Consider the following 20,679-nt stretch of genomic DNA (forward strand, 5'->3'; position numbering starts at 1 on the left):
AGAATGCTGACCTAATATGGCTTAGTAACTGTGCATTTAAATGATTAAGTCTTTAGTTTTAGAACTGAGCTGATAACATTACTATCAACATTTGTATATATATATCTAAACTCATAATGAGTTCTGGGGTATAAAACAGGATTTTTTTTTTTTTACACCTGTCTGTAACTTTTGTTCATTAGTTCAACAAAAATACACATTTTTTTAAGTTTGACACTCCTCTTGAATAATTTTTCTATGACAATGAATTAATTTTTATATCCTTTTTGGCATTGTATGACTATATCAGTTTACTGAAGCAATTCTCTACATATATAGATGGTATCCTATGTAATTTTGGTACTAATTATTAATTGTATACCAAGTTTACGCATCTAATTATTTCTTTAATAAGAATTCTTAATAATAGAATTACTTCATAAAAGGTAAGTACTTGGGAATATTTTTATCAATTGAAAAATAACTCTCTAGCAAACTTATGTCACTTTTTATTACCAATAATCATACTTTAATGTTATATTTCTTTGCTGGTTCTCTGATACTAGGTGTTATCAATCTTTTTAGTTAAAAATTTGCACATCACTTGAAAAATATCATGGGCTTGTATTTCTTTGACTAATGACAAATAACTTTATAAGGCATACCATATCTGCTGTGATTTGATGGTCTCCCAAAGTCAAAACGTGATTGACAATAGACCTAATGTTTATGTCCTGTCAGAAATGGGATAGTTATGAGAATGTGTTATAATAAAAGTGATCTGGACCCTGACTGTGTTGCTTGCTTTTTACAGTCCTTCCTTTCTGCTTTCTGCCTTGGGGTGACTTGGGAGGAAGTCTAGAGCCTGTGGGGAACATCCGTGTTCATCCCTCTCCACCTTGGACTCCTTGTCCACAGAACCATCATTAGTAATGATATTTTTAAATCACAATAATTAGTCAATTTAGTGAGTGTGTTTGAGTGTGTGAACACACATGCATGGACCATACTGCGAATATACAAGTGAGAGGACAACCTGCAGGAGTGGAAGTCAGCTCTGTCCTCTTTGAGCCATCCCACAGGCCAGAAATACTTCTTTTTATAAATCACCCAGTTTTTAATAGTCTGTGATATTACCAAATATAGTAAGACAGTATTTCTTTCATTGGTTTTACTTTTCCATTTATACCTTTAGTACATTGTCCTTGGGGCAGTTTTTTTTTCTTTCTCCTCTTAAATTTCAAGATTTCTTAATTATATAGATTCATTCATTTTGCACTTCTTTGTCACTGATTAATTACTTTCAAGCTAGAATGTCATTAAAACTCATTTTTTAAAAACACTTAAAAAATGTTGTACCTAGAGATGTGACTAGAACATGCGCTTACTGTGCAGAAGGCCCTTGGTTTAATCTCAAGGACACACATATACAGGAACACAAATTTGCTGTGCTCTTTTGTGGTTTTTGTTCCAATGACTTCTTTGCATGTAAATGTGTAAGTTTATTGTTGTTCCCAGCTGGTGTTCCTATATTATAACATGACTATTAGGACTTATGAAAACCATGGGATAAAGGTTAGTTGTAAGTATGTTTATTGACATTATTATTATTTATCATTTTATTTTATTTTTTTGAGACAGGGTCACACTCTATCCCTGGCTGGCATGGACCCCTCACTGTGGAGCTTAAGCTGCTCTAAAATTTTCAGTTTTTCTGCCTTGGCCTCTCAAATGCTGAGTTGACAGGCATTTGCCACCACACCCAGCAAAGTTAGATGTTTAAAAGAGGGAAGAATGCTTTGAGATGGGAACCCATTTTATAGATGTATAAGGTGACACACTGCAATGAAGAAAGTCTGTCTCTCTGTGCCTTAGTTTCTCTTTCTGTTGCTTTTCAGGACCAGGGAGCCCCGTGGCACTCTCAGCTCAGGTGTGTTCCTTTGAAGCTGAGCCTTTCGTGGGTGCAGTCTGCCTTCAGGGTCTCCTTCTTATTGTCCCACTGCTGAGCAGGGTTTCTTTAATGATGCTGATGTCTGTAAAGAGCTACAGCTGCTTTGCCATTAATTGGTTTTTGTTCTGTGTGTTGCTCTCTTTGACTGCACATTTGAGTGAGGGCAGTGAGCAATAACCGTGCCACAGTCTCAGTGTTGTTGCTCGATTTTCTCCATCCAACAAATGAGGTCATCAGTTTTGAATTCAGCTTCACTTAGGTTCTGGGGACACTGGCAGACTGCCACCAGGATTCTTCAACAAAATATAACCCAATTGACCACTAGCCCAGATCCCAGTAGTGTCCTTGTTCGCCTCTGAAACTTTATGTGCCAGGCCTCACAGTCAACATGTTTGTTTGCATTCTTATCTTCAAAACTCCCACTACAGTGGCCCACTTAAGCTCTGCTTATGGCATTCTAGGGCTTCCCCCCCAAAGTTCCAAACTCTTCTACATTTCCCCCATAAACCATGTCTGGAGGCTTTAGATTCACCCTGGTGAAGTTTATCAGGGCAACAGCCCCACTTGTCATAATTTCTGTCTGAGTTACTCTTCTGTTGCTCTGATGAAATACCTTGAAAGAGTCATTTAAGGGAGAAAGAGTTTATTTTAGCTTACAGTCCAGAGGGATATGGTCCATCATGGACTCAGGATTGGAACTCATGCTGGCAGGAGCAATGGGCTCGTTAGTCATATTGTATCCATGCCCAGGAAGCTGAGGGTGAACCTCAAGTGTGTTCTATAAAACATTAAGTCCCCTCCAGTGACCAGCTTCAACAGTGAGGCTCTACCTCCTGGCCACACTTTCTGGAAAAGCACTTCCAGCTGGGGATCAAAAGTTTAAACAAGAGCCTATGGGGGACATTATACATTCAAACCACAACACTGTGATTACAGTTATAGTAGATGCATGTAAGAATATGGTTATAAAAAAATAACAACTGGGTGAAATTTAGTTTGAAGTTATCTTGCATTTAAGCCATATAATCTTACCTTTGCTTTTTAGTGTAGAGGACAAATATTTAGAAGGTCTAGTATATTTTAAAGATTATTGATGGCTTTCCCACTTACTAGTTGATATATAATTGGACAAGAAATTATAGTATTCTTGATTATCTGTAGTAAAATTTGGTGTAATTTTAGCCAATGTATAATATTTGGCATGAGATAATTATGATTATAACTTATTGTTACAATGGAACATATCTAGACTTATTGAACTTAGCATGATCTCAGGTAAATAATACTGTCATATATTTTATAACAGTTTGTGGCTTTTAAAACATTTCCTTGTCTTATTTGTTTATACCACATTCCTGTAAAATAGAGCACATATAATTTTGCCTACTGAATAAATGAAGAGCTGATATATGGATAGATTAATTACTTGTCCAAGGTTGTTCAGTTTATGAGTGATTTATTGAGTTTCACTTGACACTCACTGTGAGAAGGAACAGAGCATAGACTCTGACTATAATTTTTGGTCTTCATTCAACTTTGCCAATTCAAGAGTTTCTTATATTTGATTCCATTCAGATCACATGAACATTTGCCTTAATATTTCAGTAATTGGTTGCGTTGGTGGTATTCAGAGCTCTTGCAAAGTCCTTTTCTTTTCCATTTAAGCTTTAACAAATATGAAAATGAATATCTCACAAACACAATGTAGAATTAAAAGCTGCTTTAGTCTAATTTCTTTAGGATGGCCTGGCAGCTTCATTGTTTGTGTTTTTAGGAGACTGAGTTTTGTAACAGATTTCATTGGCCTTCTAGAAAAAGAAAGCCCATGTAGAAAACTGGCCAAATGGACAGGGAGAGGCTTGAGAAGTATCTGGAGAGTGAAACCTAGCTATTTACCTAGTCTCTTCGTTTTGCCTGTGTCTCACCTGCAAGCAAGAAGCAGTCATAAGATCACTTGTAAGATAGAAGGCCTCTCTGAGCTATGCCCAATAGTGGAACTATGGAATATAAAATGAGAATTATCCTAAGCCAGTTAGTCTTGATTTAGTTTGTTGTACAACAGAAAAAATACCCAACAACATTCTTGAACAGGTGTTGAATTTTTTTGGCCTCCTTGATAGTTTTGATCTTAATGTGACTTATATAAGCATAATGTTAAATAGAAATATTATTTTCCACAAGTTCTTTATTTGACTTCAACTCCACATGATTGACTAAACTTGTGTAAATCTGAAGTAAACCCTATTCTGTATTGAGTCTCTCCAGAGGAATCTTGGGAGGGATAGCTGCTGTGAAGAGACTTAGGGATATCTTCTCTCTGGGTTCTCTGTTGTCTCTTGTAGGGCTGTCTACTATGTTTAAGTCTATTTTCTTTTCTTTGACCTCCTCCCTCTGATTTCTGTGGTTTTGTTGTTGTTGTTATTGTTGTTGTTTGTTTTATAAATTCCTTTCTGTCACAGTTGAATTGGATTTGCCACGTAAGGTAAGATAGAACAGTTTTTCTTTGTCATGGAGTCTTTCTTTATAGAAAGAAATTGGAATGCTGTCAGTGCAAAGACCCCAAACCACATTGATTTTAATAGAAAAGAAAAGGTGCATTGTGCTAAGTCTTTGCATATAGGCTTATTTTTACTCCCTCGGAGAACAATGTTCTCTCTCTCTCTCTCTCTCTCTCTCTCTCTCTCTCTCTCGGTTTGGATTCTGATAATTGACAAATCTGGAGAATACACTAAAAAAAAAAATGACTGCTCAAGAGAAAATGATGGAACCTTTGAAAGACAGTGAGGTCTGTGGAACTTAATGATATTCCCATCTCCCCTCTGCTCTATCCTAGTGGTATAACTAAAATCTGGCAACTGAGCAAGTTTGAATAAGGGGGAAGGAGAGAATGAGAATATGAATGAATGTGAATCTTTCTGCCTTTGGAACTCTATTAAATATAACCTCTGTCCCAAGAGCATAGTCAGTGTCTTGTCTGAACTTGCAGCTCCCTGGGAAAACTGTTCAGAGAGCACTTGGCTAGTTGGTTGACTTGAACTGTGCTTGGAGAAAGAAAAAGCTCATTTTCCAGGGCATTAGAGACAATAGCCAACCCTTGGCAAGATCTAGGCTGTAACTTCATTTGGTACAAACCAGAGCCTGGTTAGGAATTTTAAAGGAAGTCCTGGAGAACTAGCCAGTTATAGCATGTTAGAAAGCTCTGACATGTTCCTTGATATCTAAAAGTCTGCTTAATACATATCGTTGTTATACTGGCCTAGGAAAGATCTGAAAATGTCACCTCTGACTGATCTTGAGGCTCTGTGTCTTTAGGAAGTGAAAGCAAGGGTTTATAAGCCCTTGAAAGCTGGAGTTGGCATTTCATAAAGATACTGTTGAAAAAGGATGGACCATGCATAACTGAGGCACTTGAAATGATCCGAGCAGTTAATGAACACTATTATATCTACACAAGTGTGACCGCTAGTAAGCCTTGCTTAGAAATTGAAATCAGGAATTTAAAAAGAAAAGTTAACAGAAAAGTTGGTGGCCATTCATAGGTAATAGAATCTATAAAAGTGCTAAGTTAGCACAATTTGAAAAATTCCAGATACATTGGGAGGAAAATGGAAGATTCATACATCCATGCACTAAAATATGCTATATAAAATACCCAGTTTTTAACAAAATATTTAAACTGCAAAGAAATAGAAAATATGTCAGGGAATTTATCAAGTTGGTGAAAGAATTCACCTTTTAGATCAGAAGTAAAGAGTTTAATACACTGCTAGAGCAGTAGCGTGGCAGTAATTAAAGAACTGTTTGCATATGGTAGTTAGATTCAGGGGATGAGTCCTGTGTGGGTGGGTGAGCCATTTTGCTGCAGTTTCTATCCATGTGCTTTCCATCATGCAAATGAAGGTGGCTTTGTGGTATCCAGTTAATTTTGGTTTGTCACACCATTCTGCTTTGGTTGGATTGGAGTTTTCTGGACTTTCAGGTACGGCCTTTCTGTCACAGGAAATAATACATACACAGGAAAAAATGAAACAGCTAAACAAAAACTGCCAACAGAAAACTTTGCTAGTCAATATTTATTTTAATTAATTGATTTTGATTTCTTGAAACAGGGTCTCCCTATGTATCCTTAGCTGGCTTTGACCTCACTGGGTAGACCAGGCTGGACTGGAATTTAGGACGATCTCCCTATTTTTGCCTCTGGAGTGCTGGAATTGTAGGTGTGCTTTACTATGCCCAGATCTGGCATCTAGATACTATATTTAAAAGATTTGTAAAGTTAGCTGTTATGTGAGCCACAAAGAACTTAGTGAAACATGTCTAAAGGACTTAAATGAAAGAAAATGGTGTTTTATCAAGAGAGAAAACAATGATACAAATTTTAAAAATAGCCACCCAAGTATTCTGGAGTTTAAAAGCAAAGGTGTTCTCAAAGGGGCACAACGGCATAGATAAGCTGACAGGGCAAGCAGCCAACTGGGAGCTGTGCTGACAGGGACCATCTAGTGTGAGGAGAAACTTACCCCCAAACAGAAAACAGCGAGAAAAAACTTGAGACACCATCTCGTGTACTACCATAGGCATAAACAGAGCTCTAGAAGAAGAGAAAGGCAAGAATATTTAAAGGAATAATTACAGAAAATTTCCCAAGTAAGTTGAAATGTATTAATTTACATATTCAGGAAGTTCAGCATAATCTGAATGGGATAAATACTAAGCTACACATGTCTAGATACACATTTACTTTTATGAAAGTGAGTGGCAGGAAAGCCTTGAAAGCAGCAGGAAAAAGTGACTTCCCTCACATGGGGTCCTCAGTAAGACTAACACCTGACTTACAGTAAAGTTAGAAGACTTTTGCAGCATTGAATGGAAATGACTGTCAGCCAGGAGCTTTGTGTCCAGCTTAAAAAAAAAAATGGAAGACATGTTGGGCAGTGGTGGCATACACCTTTAATCCAAGCACTGGAGAGGCAGAGACAGGGGATCTCTATAAGTTCGAGGCCAGCCTGGTCTACAGAGTGAGTTCTAGGACAGCTAGGGCTGTAACAGAGAGAAACTGTGTCTCAAAAAAATAAAATAAATAAAAAAACAAAACAAAACCAAAAAACCAAAAACCAAAAACCAAAAAAACAAAAACAAAAAAGACACTTCCAAATAAGCAAAAACTAGAAGAGTGTCACTAAGAGACCTCTCTAAGTAATTGTAAAGAGACCCAATGGTTCAAATAACAGACCACAAGATGTCACATGAAATAAAGGGCAATTGTAAAGGTGACAATAGATTTATGAAAGACAGGTAAAAAATACATGAAATGTAATTTTCCTTCTAATTTTCTCCAAACTACAGCTAGCTAATGCAAAAATTATAAAATTGTGTTCATAATTTACAAAATTTGCTTTAACACACAGTTTAGGAAAAATACTAATTGTAATCCTCAGGGAGACCACTAGGAAAATGAATAAAAGGAAATATAGTAAAAGAAACAACACAGGTATGTGAAAATATACCCGAAAGTATTTAACACAGTAAAGGAGGATTTGGAATTGAAGATACTATATAGCTCAGTCATATTCTCATAAATGAAGATAGTAGTCATACAGGACATTTAGATTTATAGACATGATGTGTAATTTCCCTGTAATTTTAAAAATCTTTATTTTAAATTATGCTTGGTGTGTGTGGGATACAGGATATGTGCAGATGAGTGCAGGTTTCCATAAATGCCAGAAGAGGGCGCTAGGTCCCCTGGAGCTGTAGTGAACAGGTCATTGTGACACATGTAAGTGCTTGGACTCAAATTCAGATCCTGTGAAAGAGCAGTATGTGCTTTTAACTGCTGAGCCATATTTCCAGTGCTCTCCACCCTAATTAAGATAAATTAGGAAGCAGAAATTTGTAGGGAAATGGAATTATTTACAGTTTTGTCAATCCTGGAAAGTTTTTATTTCTCTGTTTTCTCTGAAACAATGTCATGGTTTTTTCGAAAAGATGAGACCACATCCAGGAAGCGTGCGTGTTAGTTACTCTGTCAGAACTGTGAATCTCTTCCTTTGTATGGAACTTCTCTGGGTGGCAGTAGGGCTTTAGGTTCCCCCTTCTGCAGCAGGGGCGCATGGAGAAATTTTAATTCTTTGGATTTGTTGTGTTGGTACACTTTGTAGTGGAGGCGGGGAAAACATGCGTCTTGCTTGAGCGGTCTCCACTCCTGTCAAGGCTTCGGCATATGGTTATGGTAATGTTAATATATGAATTCATATTAAACAATATGCTCAGATAATTGTTGAAGAGAAATGCTACTTATGGAACATATTGGTTCATAGAGCAGTAGTTTGTCAGATACTTCTCAATAGATTTTAAAAATATGACACAAAATGTATAGTGACTGCATATGTTTGTAGCCCACAAGTCCTGGAAAACAACTTCATTTTCTCCGCATCTTCATTACAGTTGTTCTTTTCTGGTGCTCCGATAGCACCCACCTTAGCCATTATTCAGATGATTAGTGTAATGCTACAAATTAGCAGTTCTTTCCTTTTTTCCCCCTTAAGGAACATAGTTATTTTGAGTGGCTTCCTACAGTTTTTGCAAATATTTTGTTGTTTCCTGATCCAAAAGTAGAATATTGGAGCTGGGCTGGTGTTCTAAACATGCTAGAATGAATGTGTAAGACTGAACATGTAGATTTCTTCATAGTTTAACAGCTATGGCCCTCATATGGAATTTATGAGGTAGTACCTGAAGACATCACTAGGCAAAGAGTTGCTGTTTTGTCTATGCCTTTAGCTTCGTTAATGGTGATTTGCATCACTGGAATCTCTTTTCTGCTTCCTTTCCAAGCATTCCATAAATGCCCCATCTGTGAGGCTTCACTCAGTGCATAACTGATGTACTGCTTCTGTGCTCTCTGAACCTGGTAATCTCCATTTCATGCTCTATGTCTTCCTTTGAATATGTTTTCTTAATGGGTTTCATGCTCCAAGTATGATTGTGTTCTCAAAAATTTGCTGTAGAATTTTGGTAGACTTGCTATTTAATTAGTTTAGTTTATAGGTGGTATTTATGATGTTTGCATTGAAGGTCATGATTGTAACCGTGTAGTTATTGGGAGTATTTAAGTTTGGTCATTTAAAAATTTTTCAAACCTTTACATTCATTGGCCCTCTAGTATGATGAGGTTTCTAGCTTGTTCTTTACTATCTCAAGGATTGTACTATAATGTTATGTAGTTGGAGGAGAGTTAAGAAGGGAAAAGTGCATTTGGAGTAATGACTGTGCTACTTGTTGGCTGATCTGCTTTGAGATGTGTTTCTTATTCTGAGTGAAACCTGACCTATAAGCTGGAGATGGTAATACTTATCGTTTTGACTTTTATTTCAAAGACTTCATTAATATTATGAATCTGTGTTTGGGGAGAGCCTTTTATTTGATTGATCCTGAGAACTGTATTGTCTTTTACATGCTAAAATGTTCTACCACAGAGCTCTGTCCTTTGTTTAGTGTGGGACATCTTGTGAAATCAGTGTTCTTCAGGAATGTTCAAGGGAAAGGGACTTTCAAATTGTGGCTGCACTCTCATGGTTTGTACTTGACAAGGGATTGGCTCTGATATTCCCTCTCCTAATTTGAACATTAAGTAGAAAAATCAGATACTATATTACAAAAATGAAACATACATTCCTACTAGCATTTTAAAGTATAAATGAACTATTTTGATTGGGACCAAGGACCTTTTCTTGAACTATAGTTTCAGAAAGATGTGCTTATAAGAAATTTTGTTTCTTGAATCTATACAGAGAAGGTAAGAATAAAGCAAGATTCCCAAGGCTTAGGATCAAATACTACTATATTGACTGAACATACATGTGAGCATTTGGGATCAGAAATGAGATGCAAACTTAAGAGAGACTATGGACTTTGAATTTCCCTGCAGCAGGTCAGTGTGGTTAGAGAGGAAGTGGTGGGTGTGAATTCACACAGCATGCTGGGTAGATGAAGGATAATCAGCCACTCTTCTTCTTTCTGTTTAGGTGTGTGCATTTCTTTGATTCATTTATCCAGTCCAGTGTACGTATTTTAGAGATTTGTTAGTAGCCATTAGGTTCCAGAGTTTGAAATTTGTTTTTAATCTCAGGTCTCCCTGGACAGTATCATTGAGGAATTAGAGAACGTAGCAGTTCCTGGGAGAAGTGTTAAATCAGCAACCAGGGGGCTTTGTAGCAGCTAACAGTTTACAGAAGGAAAAGATGAAAAATCCTTTCCTAGCCCAAGAGTCCAGGCTTCTCCCAACTGCTTTGGTATTGGGGAAACAGTTGCGTATGGGTATCCTGTCTGTTAAAGTTTAAGAAAAGTATTGGCCACCCCTGGGATCTGTAAATTGGCCTGGACTCTGTCTGGCCTATTGAATTGAAAACATTGCTTTTTTGCCAACAAGAAGATTGTTGGATGGAATTTTCATAGACCTAATTTTCTCTCTTCCTAAAAGTTTTGTTTTTTCTTTGTTGTTTTTATCAGGTATAGACTCCAAACCCATATAATTGGTGTGCAAGCACAGACCATAATTCTGTATTTGAATTCTATTTTGCTTTTTGAATAAGTGTCCATAACAGTAATAAAAATTTTTAATGTCCAGCATGTCAGATTGGCAAGTTGGCTCAGCAGGTAAGGGTGCTTTCTGCCAAGCCTGACACCCTAAGTTTGGTGTTTGGAACCCATGTCATAGAAGGAGAGCGCAGACTCCTGCAGGTTGTCCTCTGACCTCCCTACACATTGATTGTGTTCTGGTTTTGTCCTGTTTCTCTGATAAAGCACTCTGACTTAAAGCCGTTTAGGGGAGGAAAGGATTTGGCTTACACTCCTAGGACACACTCCATCAACCAGGGAAGTCGGCAGGGACTCAAGCTAGTAACTTGAAGTAGAAACCGTGGAGGAGTGCTGCTCGCTGGCTGGCTCTTTGGCTCTCTGGCTCATGTTTAGCTATCTAGCTTACACTGTTCAGGACCACCTGTCTGGGGATGGTACCACCCACAGTGGACTGGGCTTCCTGTATCAGTTAAAATTAAGTTCACTGGAGACATGCCTAAGACCAGTCTGACTGAGTCAATTCCCCAATCAAGGCTTTCTTAGATGACTCGGGTGTGTCAGATTGACAATACAAAATAACAAGGACATGAACATACACACATACATGCACAATAAGTAGACAAATGTAAACATTTAATGGCATACAAAACTAAGGAAAATTATAACGGAATTATATTGAAATTTATAATTATTATATTTTAAATGGTAACAATGAGATAATTACATACATGTATCTATATGCTCTGTGTGTGTGTGTCTGTACCTGTCCATCAGGGTACTGTTATTTAAATTTTATAGATGGGAACATTGAATTAAGAAATCTGATGACATGCCTCAGGTCATTTAAAGATGGTGAAGCTTGGATTTGAACTGTGGTCTGTTTATCACTAAAGACCAACCTTTTAAATACTATTTTACAATTTTACACATTAATATCCGGTGCTTTAGTGTTCCTGGCTTGCTTTCAAAACCTTCCCTCTTCCTGTCAATTCCAGAGATAACATTCAATAACTTGACAACAGTGACCTTTCTAAACAAATATAGAGTGTTACAGAACCAGATGGCCCAAGATTATGTTTTATTTTTCTGGCTCAAAATAAATTGCCTGTTCTCTGCTTGATAAAGTCCAAAGGAAAAAAAAAAGATGCTTCTGTGTCCCAGGACCTCATCAGGCCTCATGGCCAGCCAGTGCCCTTTATCATGAGCCAGTCAGAACCGCAGAGCCCATGGCCTTATACCACAGTTGAGAGTCTAATGAAAGGGCAAGAAGCAGGGTTTACTACATTTATTCTGGCCTTTAGTAATCGTTATGGATTTGGTGGAAAGGTTTGAGGAACTGACAGATAATCCTGTGGTTTTGTTAAGTTGATGTGAGCAAGGGGATAGCAGATTTATAATTTAATAAACCTGTGTGTTATACATCTCTTTTTGGTGTCTGTTTTTCTTTTGGGGTCTTGGAAGGATTTTTCTAATGATCAGCAATTTCATTCTTATTTTAGAAATTATTTTTTATTGTGTGTGCACAGAATGTTTATTTGCATGCATAAGAGAGTATATGTATAGAGGTCAGAGGATAACTTCATGGGCTCTGTTCTTTCCTTTTACCTTTACGTGGGTTCAGGGGCTTGAACTTAGGTCAGCAGGCTTGCATGAGAAGGGCCTTTACCTGCTCGACCATTTTACCATCACAAAAACTTCATTCTTTACCATTTAAAATGTAAATGGGAATTTTCTTAGCAATGTTACACAAACATACTTAGACCACCTTATGTGTCCACTGTAAAAATTATTTTCTATCATACATAATCATAAACACAGCATCTCTCCAAGCTCAGTCACTCTTAGAGAATTTCTGACTTGGAGAGATCAGGTTATGCAGGGTAAGTGTAGAAATGATGAGAAGAGTTGAAGAAGCCACACTTATCATCACCCAGAATGCATGATGAAAAAACATGCTGGCCTTGGAATTAGGAGACCTGTGTTTAAGACTTGGCCTTGCCATCTGTAAGGACCATTGAACATGTAATGCGACTGTTCAAGAGCTTAGTTTTGTCATTTGAAAATAAGACTTGAATAATAATTACCTTGTTACATTGCCAGGTTATTCTGAGGCAAAGCTAAGGATGTGATAAATTTAGCATGATATTACTGTTGTGTGCTGTTTATATAGTAGTGTTTAATGTATGATAAGTGTCCCAAATATCTGTTGTACTAATGGTCAATGAAACTAAATAGTATGCCCAACTTTCATAACTGCTGCCTCAAAGGACTATCACATCTGTTCTTTTGGAATGCAAACATAGTTGTTGCTACTTCAATACATAGAAAGTTGAATACACATATCCACAAAAAAAAAAATCTGATGGAGTTGAAACTAGAAATTAATTAGCTTTATATCCTCTTTTGAGACTCATTCTTTTGCCTGCATTATTCTTCCTTAGCACCCTACCTTACCCTCGCTTGGTCTCCTTTCTAAATGTTATGCTGTGTCCTCACATCTGTTACACATACATGATATAGACTAATGTCCGCAAATGAGGGAGAGCATGTGGTTTTCTTCTTTCTGAGTTTGGATCACTTATAAGTTCCAGGTCCATCTATTTTTCTGAAAATTTCTTTTTTTTTTTATAGCTGAACAATATTCTATAGTGTATATGTATAATTTCATTATGTGTCTTTTGGTGGATGTCTAGGCTGTTAAAATTTCATTGCTATTGTGCATAGAGCAGCAATTCATAAATCTCTATGGTAGGATATGGAGTTATTTGGGTATATGTTTTCTGTTTTTTAAAGATTTGTTTATTTTTATTTATATATATGTGCTTTGCCTGAATGTATGTAAGTGTCCTACATGTATGCCTGGTGCTTGTTGAGGCCAGAAGAGGGTGTTGGACCCCCAAGACCTGGACTTACATGCAGTTGTAAGCACCAATGTTTGCACTGGGAACCAAATCTGAGTGACCTCTCCAAGAGCAGAAAGTGCTCTTATTTCCAGCTGATGCTTTTTAAGCATGCTACATTTTTTTGTTTGTGCACACCCATGTGCATGTGTGTGCATGCTTATGCATATCCACAGAGTGTGAGCTTGCTTGCACTAGATACTTTTAGAGCCCAGGAAATGTTTTTCTTCCAAAATTTTAGTCCTGGGAATTAAACTGGTCTTCCATCTGGTCAAGCTTGGAAGAAACCATTTTTACACTTTGAGCCCTCTTGCTAGCCCTGCCAAGTGTTTTTCTTTATAAAAGGAAAGTTAGGTATGATGCTACATGGCTGTAGTATGAGTATGCAGAAGGCTGAGGCAGGAGTGTGAGGTCAAGGCCAGTCTAGCCTACTTAGTAAGTCCCAGGCTGGCTTGGGCAATGTAATGAGAATTTATCAAAACCCAACTAGAAAAGAAGAATTAGTAAACTGATTTATCTCCTCCTTCGTATTGCCATTAAGGGAACTTGAAATCAAAACTTATTTCAAGCATTCATGTGGGTCCTTATTCTTCACATATTTCTATTTAACTTCCCAACTTTGATTGTCTATTCTAATTTAACCCTACTTTGTGTATATTTCTATTTTTATAACTTTTCTCATTGTTTTTCATAATTTGTTACCTTCAAACCTATATAGAATGAGGGCAGGCTTATACACACTATATAAACAAATGACTTTAAAGGATTGTATAGCCCATGCTACAAGCTTTGTCCTGTATTTCAGAGAGTTCTTGGTTAAAGCATTAAGCTGAATTATAATTTTAATCTCTAATTCTCAAATAAAAAAAGTCCCCCAAACTGCAGTATCTCCCTGTCATAATAGAATAGTAATATTGTAATCTTAAAAGTCTCAGAAGTCTCATAATAAAAGGTAAGTTTTATGAAGTGATTAATTCCCAAAGTTATATTTGTATGTTTTTAATTATTAAAAAAATCATCACTGTCCTGCCTTCTCTTTACATAGGTATTGCTGAAGCACCATTATGTTTAATAAACACTACCATACATGGAATGTTGTGAGGACAGGGTGACTCCTAAAAGACATGATGTGCTGGGGTCATGACCTATACTTGCAGAGTACTTTTGGCTAACTGGTCTTGGGGGAAAGATGGAAACAGTTCATGTGCATACACTAAAACAAAAACCAGAAAGGTGTTTGGGATATAGCTCAATGGTAGAGTACTTGCTTACCATGGACAAAGTTGGCTTAACCTAAGCACCACAAAGTGGGGTAAGGGACGGACACTTTGACCAAAGATTTTTGTGTTTTATACCAATTTATAATCTGTTGTTAGGGGTTTTTACCCTTTTGGGGGGCCTGCCACCCATCTCCCAGATAAATTCACATACAGAGGCTTATTACTTATGAATGCCCAGCCTTTTTTGGCTTGTTTTTTTGCCAGCTTCCCTTAACTTATTCCATCTATCTTTTGTCTTTGGGCTTTTCCTTTTCTATTCCTGCATACCTTTCTTTGTGGCTTTCTGGGTGGCTGGCCCCTGGAGTTGTCCTCCTTCTCTGGCTCCTAGATTTCAGATCTTTCCTCCCAGTTCTCTCCTTCTATACTCTCTGCCTGCCAGCCCTGCCTATCCTTTCCCCTGCCTTGCTATTGGCCAGTTCTTTATTAAACCATCAGGTGTTTTAGACAGGTACACTAACACAGCTTCACAGACTTAAACAAATGCAACATAAACAAAACTAACACACCTTAAAATAATATTCTACTACATTTCCCTCCTTTTGTCTAAATAAAAATGTTTATTTAGACAAAAGGATAAATGTATGTAGTAAGACTACATACAATAACAATTATCAAGGTAAGGATTATATTCATAATAGTGTGCCCATTTGTAGTTAGCATATTCAGAGAAAATAATGCATTATCTGCCCTATCTTAGGGAATTCATAATTTTATACTTAATTTACTTTCTATCATAACTAAGGAAAATGGCAACTATAACTATTTAGTCTTCAACTCCATCAAATCCAGAAGAGTGCATTATTATCTAACAACAAAGATGTTTGGCTGCCTGGACAGTCACCCAAAGTTCCTCTGCTATGTTGGGGCATCCATCTTCTGCCTAGAGGCCCAGAGTATCTGGCAAACAGTTTCTTTGCCTAGTGGCTAATCTTGCACAATGAAAGCAAACTCCATAAGGAGTTTCTTTAATGTCCATCATGTTCTCTGAAGTAAATTAGTGCTGCCAGGTTCAGATGTGTCTCATTATCATGAAAAACTTTAATAAAACATTTTAAATGCCATATTCTGTAGGTTTTTGAAAGATTTGAAGACCATCTATGTAAAATATTTATATGATCTGGAAGGCATACCTAACATATCTACAATTTTGATTGTTATTAATGAGTAGCCACTAACCTGTTTCCTGATTGCCTTTTATAGTTTATAATAACAGCTTTCAAAAACTAGAGCTTCACTCTGCGTTTCCAAATGAACTGCATAGGTACAATACCTTAAACAAGAATAGAAACATATATACAACATGTAACAAAAATACCTTAAATTGTTATCAATATACAAAAATCCTTTAAGAGTAGAAACACATATACAGTGTAACAAAAATAACTTTAAATTTGTATCAATATACTATACTCCCTAAATGATAACAAACATCCATAACCCACCAATTAACCAACAACCACCCACATCCCCTAATTGTTGGGAATGTAGGCATAGTTTTCTTCATATTTCTTTCTGCTGTCTGAGGACAAAGTATCTTTAGAGTCCCAGAGAGAAAATTTTAGATAATGACCAAGTCCTGGGAAGACCAACTTTGCTGATAGATATCACCTGTCAAGATTCAGGAGGTCTGGCCTGATCAAACCTGATCCATATTTACCCTGAAGGAATCCACAGCCTCTCATCTCCTGTGGGAACAAAACTCCAAAGCATTTTTGATTTCCATTTGACAAGTATATTTTTTGACTTTTTTAAAGTTAAGGCATTTCTAAAATATCCAGATTGGTTTAATTTAGCAAACCAGTTCCCAATCCCATGTATCCTAGCAGCTGTCTTTTGTTTCTCAACAATCAAATTCAAAATCGACACATACAGGATCCAGACTACCTGTGTATTTCCCATCTTATGTGGCTTTTTTTCTTTTATATTACTTTTACTCTCTCTTTAAAGACTATTTTTGAACAACTTCTTTCTACCACTGTCCATACCCCTTTTCTTGCTTTCTTAAGCGTACACAGATTGTAAAACACACTGGAACCTGTTTTGAGGTTTTTTTTTCCCACCTGGATTCCTTTACTGCATATCTCTAGTCTTTTTTGACCGTGTGAGCAAACCTTTTCAACTGACCCTGCCAACTTTTCGGGTTGTGAAAGCCAAGCATGAAACTCACGGCCAGATGGAGGTTTGTCTGACCAGGAACTGTATTCAACCTTCCTAGAGCTCAGAATGCCAATGCTTGCACTGCAGCAGGCATTTTTACTTAGTTTTTGTTCCTACTTAACGTACTAGCTGCTCAAGGGCTCAGTGACCAGCAGAAACTGTCTGGCTCAAACTCTTAAAGGAGCCACATACTCTTGTTTGTTCGGCTTTCTCAGGCTCTAGATAGATATTCGAGAGCCCCAAGTTGGTACACCATTATGTTGTTGGCTGGTCTTGGGTCTCTTTTTTTTTTTTTTTGGGAGGGGGGCGCCACCCAGCTCCCAAGTAAATCACACATGGAGGCTTATTAATTATGAATGCCTGGCCTTAGCTTGGGTTAGTTTCTTGCCAGCTTTCCTCAACTTACTCCAACTATCTTTTGCCTCTGGACATTTCCCATTCTCTGACTTCTGTAAATCTTACTCTTACTCCGTAGCTTGCTGGATGGCTGACCCCTGGAGTCCTCCTCCTTCTGTGGCTGCTTGATCCTTTTCCCCCAGATTTCTCCCTCTATATCCTCTCTGCCTGCCAGCCCCACCTATCCTTCCTCCTTCCTTGCTATTGGCCAGTTCCTTATTAAACCATCAGGTGTTTTACACAGGCACGGTAACACAGCTTCACAGAGTTAAACAAATGCAGCATAAACAGAAGTAACATACCTTAAAATAGTATTCTACTACAATAATCTTTAGAGTACTCACAAATTCCAAGAGCCGTTTTAAAACTGCTAAAAGATGAGGGGGGTGAAGGGCAGATGGATTATATCAGGCCTCCTTCTCTTATGTCAGGTTCTCCTCTTAGGAATTATTAGGAAGTTCAAACAGCTTCACTGTAGACCAAAGTTTTCCTTTGTCCCTCAGCTGCTCGATCCCAACTAAGCACACAGACTTGTATTAAGTATAAAACTGCTTGGTCTATGGCTCAGGCTTCTTGCTAGCTAGCTCTTTTATTTAAATTTACCCTTTTCTATTCATCTATGTATTGCTACGTGGCTGTGTGTTATCAGTATGCTGGCATGTTGCTCCTTAGGTGGCATCTTCCCGACTCCACCCTTCTCCCTGTCCCTCTGCTTGGATTTCCTGCCTGGCTCTTATCCTGCCTTTCCATAGGCCACAGCACCTTTATTAACCAATGGGAGCAACACATATTCACAGTGTACAGAAAGACCATCCCACAGGAGCATCACAGTTCCAGCTTCCTGCCTGCTGTCATATTTGCCACCCATGTCATCATCGGCAAATGCCAGCAGAGACCTTTAGGAATGCTAAATTACAGTGAAGGACTGGAACTCATACTTCACCTTTCAGTTCCTGTCTGTACTTGAGCTGTGTTAATGTGATCCTCTGATGCCAATGCCAGCATTTTCACATTGTGAGACTGGAAGAACACTTTTCACACAGTAACTCATCCATACCCCTGAAGTTGACCAAGTCACCCGCACTTCCTTAAAGGATTTCTCCCTGGGCGGTGGTGGCACACGCCTTCAATCCCAGCACTTGGGAGGCAGAGCCAGATAGATCTCTCTGAGTTCGAGGCCAGCCTGGTCTACAGAGCGAGATCCAGGACAGGCACCAAAACTACCCAGAGAAACCCTGTCTCGAAAAACAAAAACAAAACCAACCAACCAACCAAACAAACAAACAAAAAACCCAAAGGATTTCTCCATGGGGTTAAAATTGATACAGATGAAGTTAGAAGGATGGACATCGATAGACTGACTGTACATGCATAAGTTCTATATAACTGAGAACGGTGATACAGCTCTTGCTGTTTGCCAGGGGGAACATGTCATTATGATTGTCTCAGGAGTTTTATTGACTCCGAACTTTGTTGACCTTGAACTCGAACAGTGTCTCTGGTTTGGAGTGGTGTATCTTGGTATCAGTAAAGGTCACATCATCATCCTTGCTGCCCACAGCTATGGTCTGCCCATTGGGACTCCGGCAGGTATTAATGCTCTGCTCTCTCCTTTGAAGTTCACTGTGCATTTTATAGTCCTCATATCCCAGATGGGAATGCCTTTATCTCCAGATGAAGTGACAAAGGGGTCAGGGTTACTTGGAAACCAACAAAACTGATTCACACTTTCTTCACATCCTCTGTAGCTGTTATCTTTGACCAAAGGTCTTTCCCCAGCAAGAAGACCCAGCAAGTAGTCTTGTCAAAGAATCCCTAGGCTGAGTGAAACCCACCCTAGCTCCAGGCCACATCCACTTTGGCACTGTGGGCCAGGAACTTGTCCATCTCTGTGGCTTCAGAAGAACTCCATTGTCCACAGTGGATCGATTCTCCTTGAACACCAGGGCCCATAAAGCTGGGGCTTTTTTGGCTTATTGCCAAAGGCTGCAGCATTTCTGTGGACACTGCCATGCTGAACTCCTGAAGTACCCTATGAAGCTTGTCGCCGAATATCTTAACAAACTGTGAGTTGTAGAATTCTAAAGTGTTAGTTATCTTCTCTCATTTTAAGACTCGGATTGCTTTTTAGTGTTTTGTTTTTTCTACTGTGCTTATAGAAATGGAGAATAACACTCATGAGAACTGTGAAGATGTTAGAGCTCTGGTGGTAGTACATGGCTGTGGTCGTATTCTCGGAAGTTGAGATGAGATTTTGATGCTGTCAGTTCCCAGTTTGTGACAATGGAAACTGGCTTAGTGTTTGGTGTGTTGTGACCATTTAGCTCCATCTTTCCTTACCTGCTCATGTCTAGTCCTTAACAGGATTGACATTCTATTTTCACATATGATACTTTGGATCTAGGTTTTATTTTGTTTTTATGATATACTGCTGAATTCTTGACATGTACCCCTCTTTTCTAACAGATATATCTGAGATAGGAGAATACAATAGTGCTTTGTCAAGATTGCAGAGGAGGCCTGTGAGAAAAGTCACAGTATTAACATTCTAGGTCAGCTGTAGTTCCCAGTATATCCTCTGGAGCTGGGTTAGGGTTCTGAATAGAGAGCTGTAATTTTAAAACTATAATCTTGATGAATGTCAACTTTTTGCCTACATTGTTGATTTTGTACATTAGATTATATCTTTGTTAATTCCCTTGTAATTAAGAGTTTTATGTGTTTTAATATTTACTAGAAAATAAAAGGACTTTTAATGTGGAATTAAAAATTCTATCAAGTGTGTTCCTATGAGAAGAGTTCTTGTGAAAAAATAACCAAAAATAGTATTTAATCAATGAACACTCTCAGCAAAATCAAAATCAAAGAACATTTATATTCATAATTATGAACAATCACCTTGTGTACATTGTAGAATACAGTGTTGGAGAGTCCATGGACTTTTTAATATTATTATTTAGTTTGTGTGTGTGTGTGATGGGGCATGGGAGGAGGATATATGTGGCTCTCACAAGACTGCTTTTCTGAGTTGGTTCTCACCTTCCTTGCTGAGGTGAGACCTTTCCTGATGTTTCCGTTGCTCTGCTGCATGCTCCAGGCTAGCTATCCATGAGCTTGAGGTGACTGTCCTATTTCTGCCTCCCCTCTCGCTGTAGGAGTGTTGTTGGGTTACAGATACAGGCCAGGACATGCAGCTTTTCCATTGGTTCCATTTGGGTAGCAAGCTTGAAGAGTTGCACCTCTACCTACTGAGCCATCTTTCTAGTCCCAGTGCTATTGTTTTTCTGTTGACTCTCTCTTAACTTGTTAAAAAACATCTTTTCTTCATTTGATATCCTAGAATCCAATTTGCTCTTTAAGTTTGAAAAAAAAAACCCTCAAAACTAATTAGTTATTTGCTTGCATTCTAATGGGACTAGACTAGGAATGGAAAATT

The 20,679-nt window shown here is 38.0% G+C and overlaps 1 protein-coding gene and 1 pseudogene across 5 annotated transcripts in view; one reads left to right on the forward strand and one right to left on the reverse strand.

The window, feature by feature from the left end:
• Rfx3 (regulatory factor X3) overlaps positions 1 to 20,679 on the forward strand; it is a 239,861-nt gene that overhangs the window by 17,867 nt on the left and 201,315 nt on the right. The gene's annotated exons all lie outside the window — the stretch shown is intronic.
• On the reverse strand, positions 3,532 to 19,256 carry LOC131895154 (THO complex subunit 3-like; annotated as a pseudogene).

This window comes from Peromyscus eremicus, chromosome 1 (assembly GCF_949786415.1).
Source record: "Peromyscus eremicus chromosome 1, PerEre_H2_v1, whole genome shotgun sequence".
Classification (NCBI taxonomy): domain Eukaryota; kingdom Metazoa; phylum Chordata; class Mammalia; order Rodentia; family Cricetidae; genus Peromyscus; species Peromyscus eremicus.